General features: G+C 44.2%; 12 non-coding genes and 2 pseudogenes across 12 annotated transcripts; all 14 read left to right on the top strand.

Moving 5' to 3' along the window:
* Nucleotides 1-1,032: 1,032 nt before the first annotated feature.
* Nucleotides 1,033-1,223, top strand: LOC141240166 (U2 spliceosomal RNA). Its single transcript, XR_012305454.1, has one exon. It is a non-coding gene; the product is annotated as a U2 spliceosomal RNA (small nuclear RNA).
* Nucleotides 1,224-2,332: 1,109 nt separating this feature from the next.
* Nucleotides 2,333-2,523, top strand: LOC141240165 (U2 spliceosomal RNA). Its single transcript, XR_012305453.1, has one exon. It is a non-coding gene; the product is annotated as a U2 spliceosomal RNA (small nuclear RNA).
* A 1,109-nt stretch (nt 2,524-3,632) lies between these two features.
* On the top strand, nt 3,633-3,748 carry LOC141240245 (U2 spliceosomal RNA; annotated as a pseudogene).
* Nucleotides 3,749-4,272: 524 nt separating this feature from the next.
* Nucleotides 4,273-4,455, top strand: LOC141240206 (U2 spliceosomal RNA). Its single transcript, XR_012305493.1, has one exon. It is a non-coding gene; the product is annotated as a U2 spliceosomal RNA (small nuclear RNA).
* Nucleotides 4,456-5,567: 1,112 nt separating this feature from the next.
* LOC141240164 (U2 spliceosomal RNA) lies at nt 5,568-5,758 on the top strand. The gene has a single exon (XR_012305452.1). It is a non-coding gene; the product is annotated as a U2 spliceosomal RNA (small nuclear RNA).
* A 1,112-nt stretch (nt 5,759-6,870) lies between these two features.
* Nucleotides 6,871-7,061, top strand: LOC141240184 (U2 spliceosomal RNA). Its single transcript, XR_012305472.1, has one exon. It is a non-coding gene; the product is annotated as a U2 spliceosomal RNA (small nuclear RNA).
* A 1,109-nt stretch (nt 7,062-8,170) lies between these two features.
* On the top strand, nt 8,171-8,361 carry LOC141240162 (U2 spliceosomal RNA). Its single transcript, XR_012305450.1, has one exon. It is a non-coding gene; the product is annotated as a U2 spliceosomal RNA (small nuclear RNA).
* A 1,109-nt stretch (nt 8,362-9,470) lies between these two features.
* Nucleotides 9,471-9,561, top strand: LOC141240246 (U2 spliceosomal RNA; annotated as a pseudogene).
* A 789-nt stretch (nt 9,562-10,350) lies between these two features.
* Nucleotides 10,351-10,537, top strand: LOC141240233 (U2 spliceosomal RNA). The gene has a single exon (XR_012305515.1). It is a non-coding gene; the product is annotated as a U2 spliceosomal RNA (small nuclear RNA).
* A 1,109-nt stretch (nt 10,538-11,646) lies between these two features.
* On the top strand, nt 11,647-11,837 carry LOC141240161 (U2 spliceosomal RNA). Its single transcript, XR_012305449.1, has one exon. It is a non-coding gene; the product is annotated as a U2 spliceosomal RNA (small nuclear RNA).
* Nucleotides 11,838-12,946: 1,109 nt separating this feature from the next.
* LOC141240273 (U2 spliceosomal RNA) lies at nt 12,947-13,137 on the top strand. Its single transcript, XR_012305541.1, has one exon. It is a non-coding gene; the product is annotated as a U2 spliceosomal RNA (small nuclear RNA).
* A 1,109-nt stretch (nt 13,138-14,246) lies between these two features.
* Nucleotides 14,247-14,437, top strand: LOC141240160 (U2 spliceosomal RNA). The gene has a single exon (XR_012305448.1). It is a non-coding gene; the product is annotated as a U2 spliceosomal RNA (small nuclear RNA).
* Nucleotides 14,438-20,821: 6,384 nt separating this feature from the next.
* Nucleotides 20,822-21,007, top strand: LOC141240216 (U2 spliceosomal RNA). The gene has a single exon (XR_012305502.1). It is a non-coding gene; the product is annotated as a U2 spliceosomal RNA (small nuclear RNA).
* A 1,112-nt stretch (nt 21,008-22,119) lies between these two features.
* Nucleotides 22,120-22,310, top strand: LOC141240159 (U2 spliceosomal RNA). Its single transcript, XR_012305447.1, has one exon. It is a non-coding gene; the product is annotated as a U2 spliceosomal RNA (small nuclear RNA).
* Nucleotides 22,311-22,938: the final 628 nt, after the last annotated feature.

Below are 22,938 nucleotides of genomic sequence, written 5' to 3'. Positions count from 1 at the left end.
ATGGACTCTTTGGCTTTGCTTTTCTTCTCCTCATTGGATTTTTCATGTTCAAAGTTGCAGAAGCCAGATGACAAGCTCATTTTGGTTCAACTTCAGCAACTGTGCATTGCATTGCCATGTAATGTAACGCAATGCTATCTTTCTAGCTCTCCCTCTTTACTTCCTTTTGGATAAACAGACATATTAGGCAAGCATTTTGGAGCTTTCACCTAAATAACTACAGGTGGTGAGATAAGCTGCACAATATAATTGACCTTTCAGTATATTGTTGCACACACACCATCTATTTAGCAAATGCCCTTGTTATCAACAGCAGCCTTTTAAACTCACCTGAGCTAACAGGTATGTGCGCTGGTTACTCTGCTGCGCTTAAAATTTCTTTTTTGGTTTGCTACAATGCCTTTTCTGAAACGTTGTCTCCCTCTGCTGGAACACTGACTTCTTTCAATTAATGCCTGCAGACTATAAAAGAGAACCCAACCCAAAAAGTTTGGTTGATTAGTCTGTGGCATTCTGTTAAACTGTTGCTTATGGCGGTCTCTGTGAGCTTCTCAGCGACATTCAGCCAGCCAGGTATCCTGCCTGCAGTAGATGGAATGTGGCAATGGAACGCTGGCTGCGCGTGTCATAATAGGCTCTGAGCCTTTATATACCTGCGCACAGCAGCAGCCACCTTCAGTCTGCTGCTGGACAGCCAGCAGCAGCAGGAGAGGTAAGTAATCAGCAGCCCTCCTGCTAAGGGTAGACAGCTGCTCGTTCCACCCCACCCCCCCGCCTTAATTGGTTCTCCTCCCTTCCAACGGTGTTGAGGCGGGTGGGAACAGCAGGGGGTGAGGGTGCTGTGTTTAAAGAGGTGGAGTTATGCAGATCTAAAACGCGTGGATTGCAGCAGCAGCAAGCCGAAAAGTGCAGGCATGTAAGGGATCTAGAGGTTGACAACATGTCTTCTTAACGGGAGTCCAGGAGCTCATCTCCACAAATGGACTCTTCAGGATCCATGGGTGGCTCCGTAGTTCGAAACCAATTCTGGTTATCGCTTCTCGGCCTTTTGGCTAAGATCAAGTGTAGTATCTGTTCTTATCAGTTTAATATCTGATACGTCCCCTATCTGGGGACCATATATTAAATGGATTTTTAGAACAGGGAGATGGAAAAAGAGCTTGCTCTGTCCACTCCACGCATTGACCTGGTATTGCAGTATCTCCAGGACCGGTGCACCCCTTCTTTAATGCAGTTTCTAAAATCAGAAAGTATTGAATTCAATGTTTTTTGTTCATTTTGCTTGTTTGTCGGATTTTGGGATGGACTCTTTGGCTTTGCTTTTCTTCTCCTCATTGGATTTTTCATGTTCAAAGTTGCAGAAGCCAGATGACAAGCTCATTTTGGTTCAACTTCAGCAACTGTGCATAGCATTGCCATGTAATGTAACGCAATGCTATCTTTCTAGCTCTCCCTCTTTACTTCCTTTTGGATAAACAGACATATTAGGCAAGCATTTTGGAGCTTTCACCTAAATAACTACAGGTGGTGAGATAAGCTGCACAATATAATTGACCTTTCAGTATATTGTTGCACACACACCATCTATTTAGCAAATGCCCTTGTTATCAACAGCAGCCTTTTAAACTCACCTGGGCTAACAGGTATGTGCGCTGGTTACTCTGCTGCGCTTAAAATTTCTTTTTTGGTTTGCTACAATGCCTTTTCTGAAACGTTGTCTCCCTCTGCTGGAACACTGACTTCTTTCAATTAATGCCTGCAGACTATAAAAGAGAACCCAACCCAAAAAGTTTGGTTGATTAGTCTGTGGCATTCTGTTAAACTGTTGCTTATGGCGGTCTCTGTGAGCTTCTCAGCGACATTCAGCCAGCCAGGTATCCTGCCTGCAGTAGATGGAATGTGGCAATGGAATGCTGGCTGCGCGTGTCATAATAGGCTCTGAGCCTTTATATACCTGCGCACAGCAGCAGCCACCTTCAGTCTGCTGCTGGACAGCCAGCAGCAGCAGGAGAGGTAAGTAATCAGCAGCCCTCCTGCTAAGGGTAGACAGCTGCTCGTTCCACCCCACCCCCCGCCTTAATTGGTTCTCCTCCCTTCCAACGGTGTTGAGGCGGGTGGGAACAGCAGGGGGTGAGGGTGCTGTGTTTAAAGAGGTGGAGTTATGCAGATCTAAAACGCGTGGATTGCAGCAGCAGCAAGCCGAAAAGTGCAGGCATGTAAGGGATCTAGAGGTTGACAACATGTCTTCTTAACGGGAGTCCAGGAGCTCATCTCCACAAATGGACTCTTCAGGATCCTTGGGTGGCTCCGTAGTTCGAAACCAATTCTGGTTATCGCTTCTCGGCCTTTTGGCTAAGATCAAGTGTAGTATCTGTTCTTATCAGTTTAATATCTGATACGTCCCCTATCTGGGGACCATATATTAAATGGATTTTTAGAACAGGGAGATGGAAAAAGAGCTTGCTCTGTCCACTCCACGCATTGACCTGGTATTGCAGTATCTCCAGGACCGGTGCACCCCTTCTTTAATGCAGTTTCTAAAATCAGAAAGTATTGAATTCAATGTTTTTTGTTCATTTTGCTTGTTTGTCGGATTTTGGGATGGACTCTTTGGCTTTGCTTTTCTTCTCCTCATTGGATTTTTCATGTGCAAAGTTGCAGAAGCCAGATGACAAGCTCATTTTGGTTCAACTTCAGCAACTGTGCATTGCATTGCCATGTAATGTAACGCAATGCTATCTTTCTAGCTCTCCCTCTTTACTTCCTTTTGGATAAACAGACATATTAGGCAAGCATTTTGGAGCTTTCACCTAAATAACTACAGGTGGTGAGATAAGCTGCACAATATAATTGACCTTTCAGTATATTGTTGCACACACACCATCTATTTAGCAAATGCCCTTGTTATCAACAGCAGCCTTTTAAACTCACCTGAGCTAACAGGTATGTGCGCTGGTTACTCTGCTGCGCTTAAAATTTCTTTTTTGGTTTGCTACAATGCCTTTTCTGAAACGTTGTCTCCCTCTGCTGGAACACTGACTTCTTTCAATTAATGCCTGCAGACTATAAAAGAGAACCCAACCCAAAAAGTTTGGTTGATTAGTCTGTGGCATTCTGTTAAACTGTTGCTTATGGCGGTCTCTGTGAGCTTCTCAGCGACATTCAGCCAGCCAGGTATCCTGCCTGCAGTAGATGGAATGTGGCAATGGAACGCTGGCTGCGCGTGTCATAATAGGCTCTGAGCCTTTATATACCTGCGCACAGCAGCAGCCACCTTCAGTCTGCTGCTGGACAGCCAGCAGCAGCAGGAGAGGTAAGTAATCAGCAGCCCTCCTGCTAAGGGTAGACAGCTGCTCGTTCCACCCCACCCCCCGCCTTAATTGGTTCTCCTCCCTTCCAACGGTGTTGAGGCGGGTGGGAACAGCAGGGGGTGAGGGTGCTGTGTTTAAAGAGGTGGAGTTATGCAGATCTAAAACGCGTGGATTGCAGCAGCAGCAAGCCGAAAAGTGCAGGCATGTAAGGGATCTAGAGGTTGACAACATGTCTTCTTAACGGGAGTCCAGGAGCTCATCTCCACAAATGGACTCTTCAGGATCCTTGGGTGGCTCCGTAGTTCGAAACCAATTCTGGTTATCGCTTCTCGGCCTTTTGGCTAAGATCAAGTGTAGTATCTTTTGAAAAGGCAGTTTTGTCCTTGGGCTGCCCTAGTAAATTGATGCATATTACACACTGGTTTGATGCACTTGTTAGTACGCCAGGTGGCTCATAGAGTTATCTGATGGAAAACATGGCCCTCCAGGATCGAAGTCACTAGGCTGGGTAAGTGTGAGGGCTTTGGAGCAATGTGCCCCAGGAGTAGGCGCCCTGGTGGGAGTCCAAGCTTACTGGGACTGGGAACCCCAGAAAGACTTGGCTTCGTAGCACGCCGCACCTTTGCCAATCATACTTTCTGAGCAACCCCCCCTATTCCTGGCCTCCGGGCTAGGAAGGGGAATTTTTATAAACCCGGTCGGAGGTCCGGTCAGCTTTGGGCTGAGAAACCAACACAGGCTCCAGCTCCACTAGGGTGGCAGCCTAGATGGAAGCTGGGAGCACGAAAACGGCTCTTCTCCGGCTTCGGCTAGGGAGAGCATCGGAGATCCCTGACCCTCGCTGTGGCCTTCTGGCTCGGAGGGATGGGGATGGTTTATTGGGGACCCTCTCCTCCGGGAAGGGTCCACATGAATCCTCGCCTCGTGCGCTGTTTTGGTGTGACTTCGGTCACATTTTTCAGTGCCTTGGATGCAGCTTCAATCAAAAAAATCTGTTCTTATCAGTTTAATATCTGATACGTCCCCTATCTGGGGACCATATATTAAATGGATTTTTAGAACAGGGAGATGGAAAAAGAGCTTGCTCTGTCCACTCCACGCATTGACCTGGTATTGCAGTATCTCCAGGACCGGTGCACCCCTTCTTTAATGCAGTTTCTAAAATCAGAAAGTATTGAATTCAATGTTTTTTGTTCATTTTGCTTGTTTGTCGGATTTTGGGATGGACTCTTTGGCTTTGCTTTTCTTCTCCTCATTGGATTTTTCATGTTCAAAGTTGCAGAAGCCAGATGACAAGCTCATTTTGGTTCAACTTCAGCAACTGTGCATTGCATTGCCATGTAATGTAACGCAATGCTATCTTTCTAGCTCTCCCTCTTTACTTCCTTTTGGATAAACAGACATATTAGGCAAGCATTTTGGAGCTTTCACCTAAATAACTACAGGTGGTGAGATAAGCTGCACAATATAATTGACCTTTCAGTATATTGTTGCACACACACCATCTATTTAGCAAATGCCCTTGTTATCAACAGCAGCCTTTTAAACTCACCTGGGCTAACAGGTATGTGCGCTGGTTACTCTGCTGCGCTTAAAATTTCTTTTTTGGTTTGCTACAATGCCTTTTCTGAAACGTTGTCTCCCTCTGCTGGAACACTGACTTCTTTCAATTAATGCCTGCAGACTATAAAAGAGAACCCAACCCAAAAAGTTTGGTTGATTAGTCTGTGGCATTCTGTTAAACTGTTGCTTATGGCGGTCTCTGTGAGCTTCTCAGCGACATTCAGCCAGCCAGGTATCCTGCCTGCAGTAGATGGAATGTGGCAATGGAACGCTGGCTGCGCGTGTCATAATAGGCTCTGAGCCTTTATATACCTGCGCACAGCAGCAGCCACCTTCAGTCTGCTGCTGGACAGCCAGCAGCAGCAGCAGGAGAGGTAAGTAATCAGCAGCCCTCCTGCTAAGGGTAGACAGCTGCTCGTTCCACCCCACCCCCCGCCTTAATTGGTTCTCCTCCCTTCCAACGGTGTTGAGGCGGGTGGGAACAGCAGGGGGTGAGGGTGCTGTGTTTAAAGAGGTGGAGTTATGCAGATCTAAAACGCGTGGATTGCAGCAGCAGCAAGCCGAAAAGTGCAGGCATGTAAGGGATCTAGAGGTTGACAACATGTCTTCTTAACGGGAGTCCAGGAGCTCATCTCCACAAATGGACTCTTCAGGATCCTTGGGTGGCTCCGTAGTTCGAAACCAATTCTGGTTATCGCTTCTCGGCCTTTTGGCTAAGATCAAGTGTAGTATCTGTTCTTATCAGTTTAATATCTGATACGTCCCCTATCTGGGGACCATATATTAAATGGATTTTTAGAACAGGGAGATGGAAAAAGAGCTTGCTCTGTCCACTCCACGCATTGACCTGGTATTGCAGTATCTCCAGGACCGGTGCACCCCTTCTTTAATGCAGTTTCTAAAATCAGAAAGTATTGAATTCAATGTTTTTTGTTCATTTTGCTTGTTTGTCGGATTTTGGGATGGACTCTTTGGCTTTGCTTTTCTTCTCCTCATTGGATTTTTCATGTTCAAAGTTGCAGAAGCCAGATGACAAGCTCATTTTGGTTCAACTTCAGCAACTGTGCATTGCATTGCCATGTAATGTAACGCAATGCTATCTTTCTAGCTCTCCCTCTTTACTTCCTTTTGGATAAACAGACATATTAGGCAAGCATTTTGGAGCTTTCACCTAAATAACTACAGGTGGTGAGATAAGCTGCACAATGTAATTGACCTTTCAGTATATTGTTGCACACACACCATCTATTTAGCAAATGCCCTTGTTATCAACAGCAGCCTTTTAAACTCACCTGAGCTAACAGGTATGTGCGCTGGTTACTCTGCTGCGCTTAAAATTTCTTTTTTGGTTTGCTACAATGCCTTTTCTGAAACGTTGTCTCCCTCTGCTGGAACACTGACTTCTTTCAATTAATGCCTGCAGACTATAAAAGAGAACCCAACCCAAAAAGTTTGGTTGATTAGTCTGTGGCATTCTGTTAAACTGTTGCTTATGGCGGTCTCTGTGAGCTTCTCAGCGACATTCAGCCAGCCAGGTATCCTGCCTGCAGTAGATGGAATGTGGCAATGGAACGCTGGCTGCGCGTGTCATAATAGGCTCTGAGCCTTTATATACCTGCGCACAGCAGCAGCCACCTTCAGTCTGCTGCTGGACAGCCAGCAGCAGCAGCAGGAGAGGTAAGTAATCAGCAGCCCTCCTGCTAAGGGTAGACAGCTGCTCGTTCCACCCCACCCCCCGCCTTAATTGGTTCTCCTCCCTTCCAACGGTGTTGAGGCGGGTGGGAACAGCAGGGGGTGAGGGTGCTGTGTTTAAAGAGGTGGAGTTATGCAGATCTAAAACGCGTGGATTGCAGCAGCAGCAAGCCGAAAAGTGCAGGCATGTAAGGGATCTAGAGGTTGACAACATGTCTTCTTAACGGGAGTCCAGGAGCTCATCTCCACAAATGGACTCTTCAGGATCCTTGGGTGGCTCCGTAGTTCGAAACCAATTCTGGTTATCGCTTCTCGGCCTTTTGGCTATGATCAAGTGTAGTATCTGTTCTTATCAGTTTAATATCTGATACGTCCCCTATCTGGGGACCATATATTAAATGGATTTTTAGAACAGGGAGATGGAAAAAGAGCTTGCTCTGTCCACTCCACGCATTGACCTGGTATTGCAGTATCTCCAGGACCGGTGCACCCCTTCTTTAATGCAGTTTCTAAAATCAGAAAGTATTGAATTCATTGTTTTTTGTTCATTTTGCTTGTTTGTCGGATTTTGGGATGGACTCTTTAGCTTTGCTTTTCTTCTCCTCATTGGATTTTTCATGTTCAAAGTTGCAGAAGCCAGATGACAAGCTCATTTTGGTTCAACTTCAGCAACTGTGCATTGCATTGCCATGTAATGTAATGCAATGCTATCTTTCTAGCTCTCCCTCTTTAATTCCTTTTGGATAAACAGACATATTAGGCAAGCATTTTGGAGCTTTCACCTAAATAACTACAGGTGGTGAGATAAGCTGCACAATATAATTGACCTTTCAGTATATTGTTGCACACACACCATCTATTTAGCAAATGCCCTTGTTATCAACAGCAGCCTTTTAAACTCACCTGAGCTAACAGGTATGTGCGCTGGTTACTCTGCTGCGCTTAAAATTTCTTTTTTGGTTTGCTACAATGCCTTTTCTGAAACGTTGTCTCCCTTTGCTGGAACACTGACTTCTTTCAATTAATGCCTGCAGACTATAAAAGAGAACCCAACCCAAAAAGTTTGGTTGATTAGTCTGTGGCATTCTGTTAAACTGTTGCTTATGGCGGTCTCTGTGAGCTTCTCAGCGACATTCAGCCAGCCAGGTATCCTGCCTGCAGTAGATGGAATGTGGCAATGGAACGCTGGCTGCGCGTGTCATAATAGGCTCTGAGCCTTTATATACCTGCGCACAGCAGCAGCCACCTTCAGTCTGCTGCTGGACAGCCAGCAGCAGCAGGAGAGGTAAGTAATCAGCAGCCCTCCTGCTAAGGGTAGACAGCTGCTCGTTCCACCCCACCCCCCGCCTTAATTGGTTCTCCTCCCTTCCAACGGTGTTGAGGCGGGTGGGAACAGCAGGGGGTGAGGGTGCTGTGTTTAAAGAGGTGGAGTTATGCAGATCTAAAACGCGTGGATTGCAGCAGCAGCAAGCCGAAAAGTGCAGGCATGTAAGGGATCTAGAGGTTGACAACATGTCTTCTTAACGGGAGTCCAGGAGCTCATCTCCACAAATGGACTCTTCAGGATCCTTGGGTGGCTCCGTAGTTCGAAACCAATTCTGGTTATCGCTTCTCGGCCTTTTGGCTAAGATCAAGTGTAGTATCTGTTCTTATCAGTTTAATATCTGATACGTCCCCTATCTGGGGACCATATATTAAATGGATTTTTAGAACAGGGAGATGGAAAAAGAGCTTGCTCTGTCCACTCCACGCATTGACCTGGTATTGCAGTATCTCCAGGACCGGTGCACCCCTTCTTTAATGCAGTTTCTAAAATCAGAAAGTATTGAATTCAATGTTTTTTGTTCATTTTGCTTGTTTGTCGGATTTTGGGATGGACTCTTTGGCTTTGCTTTTCTTCTCCTCATTGGATTTTTCATGTTCAAAGTTGCAGAAGCCAGATGACAAGCTCATTTTGGTTCAACTTCAGCAACTGTGCATTGCATTGCCATGTAATGTAACGCAATGCTATCTTTCTAGCTCTCCCTCTTTACTTCCTTTTGGATAAACAGACATATTAGGCAAGCATTTTGGAGCTTTCACCTAAATAACTACAGGTGGTGAGATAAGCTGCACAATATAATTGACCTTTCAGTATATTGTTGCACACACACCATCTATTTAGCAAATGCCCTTGTTATCAACAGCAGCCTTTTAAACTCACCTGAGCTAACAGGTATGTGCGCTGGTTACTCTGCTGCGCTTAAAATTTCTTTTTTGGTTTGCTACAATGCCTTTTCTGAAACGTTGTCTCCCTCTGCTGGAACACTGACTTCTTTCAATTAATGCCTGCAGACTATAAAAGAGAACCCAACCCAAAAAGTTTGGTTGATTAGTCTGTGGCATTCTGTTAAACTGTTGCTTATGGCGGTCTCTGTGAGCTTCTCAGCGACATTCAGCCAGCCAGGTATCCTGCCTGCAGTAGATGGAATGTGGCAATGGAACGCTGGCTGCGCGTGTCATAATAGGCTCTGAGCCTTTATATACCTGCGCACAGCAGCAGCCACCTTCAGTCTGCTGCTGGACAGCCAGCAGCAGCAGGAGAGGTAAGTAATCAGCAGCCCTCCTGCTAAGGGTAGACAGCTGCTCGTTCCACCCCACCCCCCGCCTTAATTGGTTCTCCTCCCTTCCAACGGTGTTGAGGCGGGTGGGAACAGCAGGGGGTGAGGGTGCTGTGTTTAAAGAGGTGGAGTTATGCAGATCTAAAACGCGTGGATTGCAGCAGCAGCAAGCCGAAAAGTGCAGGCATGTAAGGGATCTAGAGGTTGACAACATGTCTTCTTAACGGGAGTCCAGGAGCTCATCTCCACAAATGGACTCTTCAGGATCCTTGGGTGGCTCCGTAGTTCGAAACCAATTCTGGTTATCGCTTCTCGGCCTTTTGGCTAAGATCAAGTGTAGTATCTTTCGAAAAGGCGGTTTTGGATGTTGGCCGCCTAGTAGATTGATACATTATGCACACTGGGGTTTAGGCGCTTGTTAGTACGCCAGGTGGCTAATATAGTCATCTGGTGGAAAGCATGGCCCCCCAGGATCGACGCCATTGGGCCGGGGAAGATCGAAAGCCCGAAGTGTGAAGTGCCCCAGGAGTGGTGACCCTGGGGTGCCTTAACTCACTGGGATTGGGAACCCCACTTGAGTTTATGGCACATTTGCACAAGCACTTCAAATTTTCTTTCTTTGCACACACCCTTATTCCGGGCCTTCTGGCCTTAGGATGGGGAATTTTTCAATTCCCGGTCGAAGGTCCGGGCAGTATTATACTGTGAAACCTTCACTATTTATTTAATTTCTTTGTCACTGTGTGTCCACTTATTCACGTGTGTCACGTCCTACTAGGATTTTGTCGGGATGCGGTTCCCTTACGGGTTCCTCTCTTGGCAGGTCTAGGGGGGGAGTGTGTGGCCATCAGGTTCCGCTCCCCCCTGAACCCCCCTGGCTCTCCTCTTTCGGGAGGAGAGCGTTGTTAGCTCCCCTCTTCCGGGAGGGGAGCACAGTCTTTGGCTCCCAGTGCCTTGCTCGGGTGAGAACTCGGGCAGGTGCTGGGGGTAAGATTGGGTCGCCTCTGGCTTCGGCTGGAGGTGGCTTTTTGTCCCTGTTCCTCGCTGTGGCCTTTTGGCTCGGAGGGACGGGGAATGGTTTGGGGGACCCTTCTCCTTTTGGAGAGGGTTTCAAGAAGACCAGCATCCTAGTGCACTTTTTTTGTGGCACTTGTCACTTTTTTAAGCGCACTCGGGTTTTGTACATGAATTCGGGCTTTCGATAAAAAAAAAAAAAATTCTGTTCTTATCAGTTTAATATCTGATACGTCCCCTATCTGGGGACCATATATTAAATGGATTTTTAGAACAGGGAGATGGAAAAAGAGCTTGCTCTGTCCACTCCACGCATTGACCTGGTATTGCAGTATCTCCAGGACCGGTGCACCCCTTCTTTAATGCAGTTTCTAAAATCAGAAAGTATTGAATTCAATGTTTTTTGTTCATTTTGCTTGTTTGTCGGATTTTGGGATGGACTCTTTGGCTTTGCTTTTCTTCTCCTCATTGGATTTTTCATGTTCAAAGTTGCAGAAGCCAGATGACAAGCTCATTTTGGTTCAACTTCAGCAACTGTGCATTGCATTGCCATGTAATGTAACGCAATGCTATCTTTCTAGCTCTCCCTCTTTACTTCCTTTTGGATAAACAGACATATTAGGCAAGCATTTTGGAGCTTTCACCTAAATAACTACAGGTGGTGAGATAAGCTGCACAATATAATTGACCTTTCAGTATATTGTTGCACACACACCATCTATTTAGCAAATGCCCTTGTTATCAACAGCAGCCTTTTAAACTCACCTGAGCTAACAGGTATGTGCGCTGGTTACTCTGCTGCGCTTAAAATTTCTTTTTTGGTTTGCTACAATGCCTTTTCTGAAACGTTGTCTCCCTCTGCTGGAACACTGACTTCTTTCAATTAATGCCTGCAGACTATAAAAGAGAACCCAACCCAAAAAGTTTGGTTGATTAGTCTGTGGCATTCTGTTAAACTGTTGCTTATGGCAGTCTCTGTGAGCTTCTCAGCGACATTCAGCCAGCCAGGTATCCTGCCTGCAGTAGATGGAATGTGGCAATGGAACGCTGGCTGCGCGTGTCATAATAGGCTCTGAGCCTTTATATACCTGCGCACAGCAGCAGCCACCTTCAGTCTGCTGCTGGACAGCCAGCAGCAGCAGGAGAGGTAAGTAATCAGCAGCCCTCCTGCTAAGGGTAGACAGCTGCTCGTTCCACCCCACCCCCCGCCTTAATTGGTTCTCCTCCCTTCCAACGGTGTTGAGGCGGGTGGGAACAGCAGGGGGTGAGGGTGCTGTGTTTAAAGAGGTGGAGTTATGCAGATCTAAAACGCGTGGATTGCAGCAGCAGCAAGCCGAAAAGTGCAGGCATGTAAGGGATCTAGAGGTTGACAACATGTCTTCTTAACGGGAGTCCAGGAGCTCATCTCCACAAATGGACTCTTCAGGATCCTTGGGTGGCTCCGTAGTTCGAAACCAATTCTGGTTATCGCTTCTCGGCCTTTTGGCTAAGATCAAGTGTAGTATCTGTTCTTATCAGTTTAATATCTGATACGTCCCCTATCTGGGGACCATATATTAAATGGATTTTTAGAACAGGGAGATGGAAAAAGAGCTTGCTCTGTCCACTCCACGCATTGACCTGGTATTGCAGTATCTCCAGGACCGGTGCACCCCTTCTTTAATGCAGTTTCTAAAATCAGAAAGTATTGAATTCAATGTTTTTTGTTCATTTTGCTTGTTTGTCGGATTTTGGGATGGACTCTTTGGCTTTGCTTTTCTTCTCCTCATTGGATTTTTCATGTTCAAAGTTGCAGAAGCCAGATGACAAGCTCATTTTGGTTCAACTTCAGCAACTGTGCATTGCATTGCCATGTAATGTAACGCAATGCTATCTTTCTAGCTCTCCCTCTTTACTTCCTTTTGGATAAACAGACATATTAGGCAAGCATTTTGGAGCTTTCACCTAAATAACTACAGGTGGTGAGATAAGCTGCACAATATAATTGACCTTTCAGTATATTGTTGCACACACACCATCTATTTAGCAAATGCCCTTGTTATCAACAGCAGCCTTTTAAACTCACCTGAGCTAACAGGTATGTGCGCTGGTTACTCTGCTGCGCTTAAAATTTCTTTTTTGGTTTGCTACAATGCCTTTTCTGAAACGTTGTCTCCCTCTGCTGGAACACTGACTTCTTTCAATTAATGCCTGCAGACTATAAAAGAGAACCCAACCCAAAAAGTTTGGTTGATTAGTCTGTGGCATTCTGTTAAACTGTTGCTTATGGCGGTCTCTGTGAGCTTCTCAGCGACATTCAGCCAGCCAGGTATCCTGCCTGCAGTAGATGGAATGTGGCAATGGAACGCTGGCTGCGCGTGTCATAATAGGCTCTGAGCCTTTATATACCTGCGCACAGCAGCAGCCACCTTCAGTCTGCTGCTGGACAGCCAGCAGCAGCAGGAGAGGTAAGTAATCAGCAGCCCTCCTGCTAAGGGTAGACAGCTGCTCGTTCCACCCAACCCCCCGCCTTAATTGGTTCTCCTCCCTTCCAACGGTGTTGAGGCGGGTGGGAACAGCAGGGGGTGAGGGTGCTGTGTTTAAAGAGGTGGAGTTATGCAGATCTAAAACGCGTGGATTGCAGCAGCAGCAAGCCGAAAAGTGCAGGCATGTAAGGGATCTAGAGGTTGACAACATGTCTTCTTAACGGGAGTCCAGGAGCTCATCTCCACAAATGGACTCTTCAGGATCCTTGGGTGGCTCCGTAGTTCGAAACCAATTCTGGTTATCGCTTCTCGGCCTTTTGGCTAAGATCAAGTGTAGTATCTGTTCTTATCAGTTTAATATCTGATACGTCCCCTATCTGGGGACCATATATTAAATGGATTTTTAGAACAGGGAGATGGAAAAAGAGCTTGCTCTGTCCACTCCACGCATTGACCTGGTATTGCAGTATCTCCAGGAACGGTGCACCCCTTCTTTAATGCAGTTTCTAAAATCAGAAAGTATTGAATTCAATGTTTTTTGTTCATTTTGCTTGTTTGTCGGATTTTGGGATGGACTCTTTGGCTTTGCTTTTCTTCTCCTCATTGGATTTTTCATGTTCAAAGTTGCAGAAGCCAGATGACAAGCTCATTTTGGTTCAACTTCAGCAACTGTGCATTGCATTGCCATGTAATGTAACGCAATGCTATCTTTCTAGCTCTCCCTCTTTACTTCCTTTTGGATAAACAGACATATTAGGCAAGCATTTTGGAGCTTTCACCTAAATAACTACAGGTGGTGAGATAAGCTGCACAATATAATTGACCTTTCAGTATATTGTTGCACACACACCATCTATTTAGCAAATGCCCTTGTTATCAACAGCAGCCTTTTAAACTCACCTGAGCTAACAGGTATGTGCGCTGGTTACTCTGCTGCGCTTAAAATTTCTTTTTTGGTTTGCTACAATGCCTTTTCTGAAACGTTGTCTCCCTCTGCTGGAACACTGACTTCTTTCAATTAATGCCTGCAGACTATAAAAGAGAACCCAACCCAAAAAGTTTGGTTGATTAGTCTGTGGCATTCTGTTAAACTGTTGCTTATGGCGGTCTCTGTGAGCTTCTCAGCGACATTCAGCCAGCCAGGTATCCTGCCTGCAGTAGATGGAATGTGGCAATGGAACGCTGGCTGCGCGTGTCATAATAGGCTCTGAGCCTTTATATACCTGCGCACAGCAGCAGCCACCTTCAGTCTGCTGCTGGACAGCCAGCAGCAGCAGGAGAGGTAAATAATCAGCAGCCCTCCTGCTAAGGCTAGACAGCTGCTCGTTCCACCCCACCCCCCGCCTTAATTGGTTCTCCTCCCTTCCAACGGTGTTGAGGCGGGTGGGAACAGCAGGGGGTGAGGGTGCTGTGTTTAAAGAGGTGGAGTTATGCAGATCTAAAACGCGTGGATTGCAGCAGCAGCAAGCCGAAAAGTGCAGGCATGTAAGGGATCTAGAGGTTGACAACATGTCTTCTTAACGGGAGTCCAGGAGCTCATCTCCACAAATGGACTCTTCAGGATCCTTGGGTGGCTCCGTAGTTCGAAACCAATTCTGGTTATCGCTTCTCGGCCTTTTGGCTAAGATCAAGTGTAGTATCTGTTCTTATCAGTTTAATATCTGATACGTCCCCTATCTGGGGACCATATATTAAATGGATTTTTAGAACAGGGAGATGGAAAAAGAGCTTGCTCTGTCCACTCCACGCATTGACCTGGTATTGCAGTATCTCCAGGACCGGTGCACCCCTTCTTTAATGCAGTTTCTAAAATCAGAAAGTATTGAATTCATTGTTTTTTGTTCATTTTGCTTGTTTGTCGGATTTTGGGATGGACTCTTTGGCTTTGCTTTTCTTCTCCTCATTGGATTTTTCATGTTCAAAGTTGCAGAAGCCAGATGACAAGCTCATTTTGGTTCAACTTCAGCAACTGTGCATTGCATTGCCATGTAATGTAATGCAATGCTATCTTTCTAGCTCTCCCTCTTTACTTCCTTTTGGATAAACAGACATATTAGGCAAGCATTTTGGAGCTTTCACCTAAATAACTACAGGTGGTGAGATAAGCTGCACAATATAATTGACCTTTCAGTATATTGTTGCACACACACCATCTATTTAGCAAATGCCCTTGTTATCAACAGCAGCCTTTTAAACTCACCTGAGCTAACAGGTATGTGCGCTGGTTACTCTGCTGCGCTTAAAATTTCTTTTTTGGTTTGCTACAATGCCTTTTCTGAAACGTTGTCTCCCTCTGCTGGAACACTGACTTCTTTCAATTAATGCCTGCAGACTATAAAAGAGAACCCAACCCAAAAAGTTTGGTTGATTAGTCTGTGGCATTCTGTTAAACTGTTGCTTATGGCGGTCTCTGTGAGCTTCTCAGCGACATTCAGCCAGCCAGGTATCCTGCCTGCAGTAGATGGAATGTGGCAATGGAACGCTGGCTGCGTGTGTCATAATAGGCTCTGAGCCTTTATATACCTGCGCACAGCAGCAGCCACCTTCAGTCTGCTGCTGGACAGCCAGCAGCAGCAGGAGAGGTAAGTAATCAGCAGCCCTCCTGCTAAGGGTAGACAGCTGCTCGTTCCACCCCACCCCCCGCCTTAATTGGTTCTCCTCCCTTCCAACGGTGTTGAGGCGGGTGGGAACAGCAGGGGGTGAGGGTGCTGTGTTTAAAGAGGTGGAGTTATGCAGATCTAAAACGCGTGGATTGCAGCAGCAGCAAGCCGAAAAGTGCAGGCATGTAAGGGATCTAGAGGTTGACAACATGTCTTCTTAACGGGAGTCCAGGAGCTCATCTCCACAAATGGACTCTTCAGGATCCTTGGGTGGCTCCGTAGTTCGAAACCAATTCTGGTTATCGCTTCTCGGCCTTTTGGCTACGATCAAGTGCTTTAGTGCAGGAGATTGTGGTTGAAGGGCACTCGGGTACCCCTCTCCTTGGCCTGGCAGGATCGTCCACTTTGGTGGACTTAACCTGCTTGCTGCTATTAGGGAGAGGGCTTAGTCCCAGGGTAACGAGTTGCGATCCCCCAGCTTCCAGGTGTTTTTCGCTGCAAGAACACTGGGAGCGCAGATTGCAAGCGGCTGCAATTTGCAACCTTGTTGCGTTTTTCCATGGAGGTTGACCCTAACCTCGTGCCTCTTTATGCGAGGCTAAAAAACTCTATCCGAGTTCACTTCACGGCGGGTGGCTCGGATATGAGGAAATTAGGGTATGTAGTCCAGGACGTGCTCAGGAACCTTCTTGGCGTACAAAGGAATGAAATTCTCTCCATCCAGGATTATCCCAGAAGAGGTGACTATGACATCACATTCACCGGAGAAGGTATTTTTAGAGATGTACTAGAAAAGTTAAAAAAAGTTGAAAATAGTCCTGTTTTGAAAGGGATACAAATTGTTGAGCACGTCCTGGATGAGGTAAGACTGGTTATTGTAAAAATATTTTCGCCCTTTGTTTCTGCTCCAGAAGTAATGTCATTTCTAGCAATTTATTTTAAAAGTGTTAAATGTATTGGGAAGATATTAAACGAATATAACATATGGACATCTAAGTGGAAATTCCTTGTGAAGTGTACAAGAGATCCAAATACACCAGGTGGTATACGGCTCCCCCCTGCCCGTTTCAAAATTGGGCAAACAAATGGGGATTTCTTCTTTTCTGGGATGCCAGTATATTGCAGAAATTGTGGGCGCTATGGTCATTCAAAAGAAAACTGTCATGTATCATGTAGAAATTGTGCTAGTGAAGAACATGAGACAAAAGAATGCCCTAAGGAAAAGAAATGCAGTTTTTGCCAGACTCCAGGTCACTTTTATTTTTCTTGCCCTCACAGATTTCGGGAAGATGAGCAAAAGGGGAAGTCCAAGACGTCCGACCAAGGACCAAAAGATCAGACCACCCCTCAGGAGGAGGAACAACAACCTGGAGCCTCTGGAGACAATAAGGGCGTACCAAATAGTGAAGTGTCTCCAGAGTCTTTGACAGGTAAAATACCAAATCCCAAAACCTGGCTGCAGGACCTGCGGGAGTCCAAAAGGAGGGCTGAGAAGGAGCAGAAGGGCACTACTGGTAAGGTCAAAAGGGACCGGCAAAAGGCCGACACAGAAGCCCATGCCCAGTCTGGGTCTCCTAGTGCTGAGGGCGCTGAGTGGATAAAGGTGGGTCCTAAGAAAAAGAAAAAGGGTGGTTCGGAGGAGGCAGCAGGAGGTGAACAGATGGACACTTCTCCAGAAGGGGACGTGGACGCTGGACCCTCAGGGGTTTCGGTCTCCGCTGCTACAGGTGGGGACCGGGATCTTGCTGCCTCTGAAGAGTCAGAGGCTCTGCCTTGTGCGCAACCTCCTCCTATAGGACGACCTTCTACAGGTCAAACAGGGGCGGCGGAACCCCTCGGGGACCCACCTGATGAGGAACTGCATGGCCAGCCAATGGAGACCCAGCGGGTTCTGCCAGCCAGCCCTCCGAGCTATGCCAGTGTAGCGTCGGGTTTATATAAATGTGGTAATCTTTCCTCCTCCACGGAGACTCTCGTGACGATACTATCAGATGAGGAGGGAGGCGCAAGCCCAGTGGTCTGATCAGGTTCATCGGACAGGTAAATCCGTTGCTCTTAGTTACCTAATTAAAATTTCTACATTTTCTAATGATGGCTGAACTCAAAGGTATTTCCTTCAACGTGAGAGGCATAAAATCTAATACGAGAAGAACTGCTCTTTTTAATTTTTTTACGTGTTTTACTGCATCTGTATTTTTTCTGCAAGAATGTAATATCCCACATGAAATGTCATATCAAAAATATAAAGATGAGTGGAAGTGTGGGCCATCTGTCTGGTCTGGATCGAATGCTGCAGGATCAGCGGGTGTAGCCATACTTTTTAAAGGGAACGTTTTAATTGATTTTATTCAGGAAATTTTACCAGGTCGTATTTTATTAGTGAAAGCTTTTATTGATGGTATTAGATGGCAGTTTTTAAATTTTTATGGATCCCCAGAGAAAAATGAAAGAGCCGAAATGCTTGATCTTTTACCATTATTTATTAATAACTCTGAACCTTTTATCTTAGCAGGGGATTTTAATTGTGTTTTAAAAGGTGAAAACCGGCGCTCCAGCTCTGTAAGCAGGAACTACGATAAAACCTCAGGTATGCTACATGATATAGTCAAAGATGCTAAATTGAAAGACATATATAAAGAGTGTCATAGTGACAGCACAGAGGACGCCGGTTTCACTTGGAGCAATGCTAATTGTAGCTCTAGGATTGATTTTATTTTTGGTTCAGATAAAACAATACCTGCCAAATGTGAAGTTTTAACTAATATATTTTCAGACCATAAACTTTTATCCTTTACCATAAAAGTAAATGACAACAAAAAATGTGGTAAGAAAAGCTGGAAAATGAACGTATCCCTTTTAACCGACCCGCAGATTTTATCAGATTTTATTGAGTTTTATAGGAAATGTAGAAAAGGGAAAAAAACAAATGAGACTATGAGTGTATGGTGGGATAGAATGAAAGTAAAAATAAAAGACTTTTTTATTAAAAAGAGTATATGTAGAGCCAAAGAAAAATATGAAGAATATAGAATTTTAAATACCCGCCTACAAACATTATTTAAGCTCAGAGACAATGGGATAGATGTACAAGTTGATATTTCAAACTTAAAAGAAGAGATTTCAAAATGGCTAGAACAAAAAGGAAAAGAGATAATTTTTCGTTCTAGAGTACAACATATAGAAGAAAATGAAAAGTGTTCCAGATATTTTTTTAGGAAAAATAAAAAAGAAAAAGTGATAATTGACCATATAGATGGTGAGAATAATATAAAAAATATGCTGGGTAAAGTTGAGGTTTTTTTTTCTAATCTTTTTAATGGAAAAAATATAGATAATAAATTAATGGATGATTCGCTGCAAGGACTAACAGCTGTTTTAGATCCCGCATCCCAAGAGTTTTTATCCCAAGTTTTAACGGAACAAGAAGTGTTAAAAACTATTAAAAGTTTTAAAACTGGAAAGGTCCCTGGTCCTGATGGCATCCCAATAGAATTTTATGTATGTTTTTATGATATTTTAAAAGATGATTTGTTTTATTTGTTTACTGAGGTTTTTAATAATAAGGTTTTATTAAATTCCTGGAAGAAAGGTGAAGTCTCCCTCCTATACAAAAAAGGCGATAAATCAAAATTAGAAAACTGGAGACCAATAACACTTTTAAATTGTGACTATAAAATAATGGCTAAAATTTGTGCAAATCGTCTAAAAGAAGTCATCAGCAAAGTTATTCATTCTAATCAAGTGTGTGGGGTGCCGGGGCGCAGTATATGGGACAATCTGAATTTAGTGAAAGACTGTATTGAGGATGTGAAAGACAGAAAGGGGAAAATGGCGATTTTATCTATTGATTTTGAAAAAGCATTTGACCGTGTCTCACACTTTTATCTTTTTAAAGTTTTAGAGAAAATGGGCATACCAGAAGGGTTTTTACTATCGCTTAAAGCATTTTACAAGGATTGTACAAGTAAGATTTTAGTGAATGGTTTTAAGACACAAGAGGTATTTTTACGGTCAGGGGTGAAACAGGGATGCCCTCTGTCCCCCCTACTGTTTATCTGTGCACTGGAACCAATGTTATGTGCAATACGCCAAAATAAACAGATATGCGGTGTCCCTCTGCCTGGAAGCGGTGGTTTGGAGGCCAAGGTTGTAGGCTACATGGATGACGTGGCGGTCTTGTGTACAGATGCACCATCACTTACGGCCACTCTCCATCAAGTGCAATCCTTTTGCCTAGCTTCTGGTTTTAAAATCAATTTTAATAAGTGTAACATTTTAAGTGTTGGGGGGATGATTTTACGTGATGTACCAATTAATGTCTCCGAATCCATTTCCATTTTAGGTATATCATTCACTGAAAATAATGATGGTTATAATAGTTGGGAAACAGTTACACAGAAAGTAAATACGAAAATATGTATGTGGAACATGAGGAGACTTACAATGGAGGGTAAAGTATTGGTTTTAAAGATGGTGATTTTACCTCTTTTATTGTATCTTAGCATGGTTTTCCCCCCGCCTGTTAATGTTTTAAAAAAGATAACCAAAACCTGTTTTACCTTCTTTTGGAACTCAAAAATGGAAAAGCTGAAAAGAGAAATCGTGATGAAATCAAAAGTAAAAGGTGGTAAAGATTTTCCAGATTTTAATAGGTTTCTTTTAATCCATCTGTTCGTTTACTGTTTTAATGCCCTTTTTAAGAATCACTATTGGTCCTTTTTTATGCGTTTTAATACAGGATTTTTTATGAGAAAGTTTGGATGGTATGAAGTTAATATATCTGTGCCCCATGCTTTTAATTTGTCGACGCATTATGAGATTTTAAGGAAAATAGTGTCAGATTTTAATTTAGGGACTAAGAAAATAGAGGAATTAAGAAATAGTAAGAAACTAATTAAAGAAATACGTAAAAGTGAGGAAATATGTAATGTTGACAGATATGATGATGACAAATCTATGTCTATCTGGAAAATGATTAACGTTTTTTATCTTTTTAATGAACAGAGAGATCTGGCTTGGAGTTGCATGCAACGCTGTCTTCCTTGCCGGGCATTCCAATACAGAAGAGGATTTGTGAGGTCTGCCATCTGCCCAAGAGCCGGATGCCAAGACGAGGAAACGGTGGAACATCTATTATGGACATGTAATTTTGCAAAGGATTTCTGGAGAAGACTGCTCCCCCTACTGGAAAGGGTGGCAGACCTCAAGGACTTTACATATAAAACTGTGCTATACGGACTTATGGAATGCCCCACAATGGACCAGTACACAATGGCTTGGAAGACAGTGAACTGCGCCAAGTCATCTCTCTGGAAAGCGCGCAACATTGCTATTTTTAAACAAGATGTTTTATCAGTGAATGATGTTTTAAGTTTATGTTTATGTGAAATGTATACTTATTATTTAATTGACAAAAAGAAGAATGTACATATTTCCAAAAAATGGCTTGTTGACCAATGGAACCTAATTATTTAAAATCTTTGTATTTTTTTGTTTTGTAAATTTCATTTGTCTTTTAACGTTTGGTATTTGTGTAATTATGCTTGTAATTTGTTAAAGTTTTAATAAACGGTTTTATCCCTCTGCAGGGGATAGCCAAATTAAAAAAATCTGTTCTTATCAGTTTAATATCTGATACGTCCCCTATCTGGGGACCATATATTAAATGGATTTTTAGAACAGGGAGATGGAAAAAGAGCTTGCTCTGTCCACTCCACGCATTGACCTGGTATTGCAGTATCTCCAGGACCGGTGCACCCCTTCTTTAATGCAGTTTCTAAAATCAGAAAGTATTGAATTCAATGTTTTTTGTTCATTTTGCTTGTTTGTCGGATTTTGGGATGGACTCTTTGGCTTTGCTTTTCTTCTCCTCATTGGATTTTTCATGTTCAAAGTTGCAGAAGCCAGATGACAAGCTCATTTTGGTTCAACTTCAGCAACTGTGCATTGCATTGCCATGTAATGTAACGCAATGCTATCTTTCTAGCTCTCCCTCTTTACTTCCTTTTGGATAAACAGACATATTAGGCAAGCATTTTGGAGCTTTCACCTAAATAACTACAGGTGGTGAGATAAGCTGCACAATATAATTGACCTTTCAGTATATTGTTGCACACACACCATCTATTTAGCAAATGCCCTTGTTATCAACAGCAGCCTTTTAAACTCACCTGAGCTAACAGGTATGTGCGCTGGTTACTCTGCTGCGCTTAAAATTTCTTTTTTGGTTTGCTACAATGCCTTTTCTGAAACGTTGTCTCCCTCTGCTGGAACACTGACTTCTTTCAATTAATGCCTGCAGACTATAAAAGAGAACCCAACCCAAAAAGTTTGGTTGATTAGTCTGTGGCATTCTGTTAAACTGTTGCTTATGGCGGTCTCTGTGAGCTTCTCAGCGACATTCAGCCAGCCAGGTATCCTGCCTGCAGTAGATGGAATGTGGCAATGGAACGCTGGCTGCGCGTGTCATAATAGGCTCTGAGCCTTTATATACCTGCGCACAGCAGCAGCCACCTTCAGTCTGCTGCTGGACAGCCAGCAGCAGCAGCAGGAGAGGTAAGTAATCAGCAGCCCTCCTGCTAAGGGTAGACAGCTGCTCGTTCCACCCCACCCCCCGCCTTAATTGGTTCTCCTCCCTTCCAACGGTGTTGAGGCGGGTGGGAACAGCAGGGGGTGAGGGTGCTGTGTTTAAAGAGGTGGAGTTATGCAGATCTAAAACGCGTGGATTGCAGCAGCAGCAAGCCGAAAAGTGCAGGCATGTAAGGGATCTAGAGGTTGACAACATGTCTTCTTAACGGGAGTCCAGGAGCTCATCTCCACAAATGGACTCTTCAGGATCCTTGGGTGGCTCCGTAGTTCGAAACCAATTCTGGTTATCGCTTCTCGGCCTTTTGGCTAAGATCAAGTGTAGTATCTGTTCTTATCAGTTTAATATCTGATACGTCCCCTATCTGGGGACCATATATTAAATGGATTTTTAGAACAGGGAGATGGAAAAAGAGCTTGCTCTGTCCACTCCACGCATTGACCTGGTATTGCAGTATCTCCAGGACCGGTGCACCCCTTCTTTAATGCAGTTTCTAAAATCAGAAAGTATTGCATTCAATGTTTTTTGTTCATTTTGCTTGTTTGTCGGATTTTGGGATGGACTCTTTGGCTTTGCTTTTCTTCTCCTCATTGGATTTTTCATGTTCAAAGTTGCAGAAGCCAGATGACAAGCTCATTTTGGTTCAACTTCAGCAACTGTGCATTGCATTGCCATGTAATGTAACGCAATGCTATCTTTCTAGCTCTCCCTCTTTACTTCCTTTTGGATAAACAGACATATTAGGCAAGCATTTTGGAGCTTTCACCTAAATAACTACAGGTGGTGAGATAAGCTGCACAATATAATTGACCTTTCAGTATATTGTTGCACACACACCATCTATTTAGCAAATGCCCTTGTTATCAACAGCAGCCTTTTAAACTCACCTGAGCTAACAGGTATGTGCGCTGGTTACTCTGCTGCGCTTAAAATTTCTTTTTTGGTTTGCTACAATGCCTTTTCTGAAACGTTGTCTCCCTCTGCTGGAACACTGACTTCTTTCAATTAATGCCTGCAGACTATAAAAGAGAACCCAACCCAAAAAGTTTGGTTGATTAGTCTGTGGCATTCTGTTAAACTGTTGCTTATGGCGGTCTCTGTGAGCTT

This window comes from Phyllobates terribilis, unplaced genomic scaffold (genome assembly GCF_046119375.1).
Source record: "Phyllobates terribilis strain yellow unplaced genomic scaffold, ASM4611937v1 Scaffold_801__1_contigs__length_655404, whole genome shotgun sequence".
Classification (NCBI taxonomy): Eukaryota; Metazoa; Chordata; class Amphibia; order Anura; family Dendrobatidae; genus Phyllobates; species Phyllobates terribilis.
The sequence above is the reverse complement of the archived record's forward strand: the minus strand, read 5'-3'. Positions and strand labels throughout refer to the sequence as shown.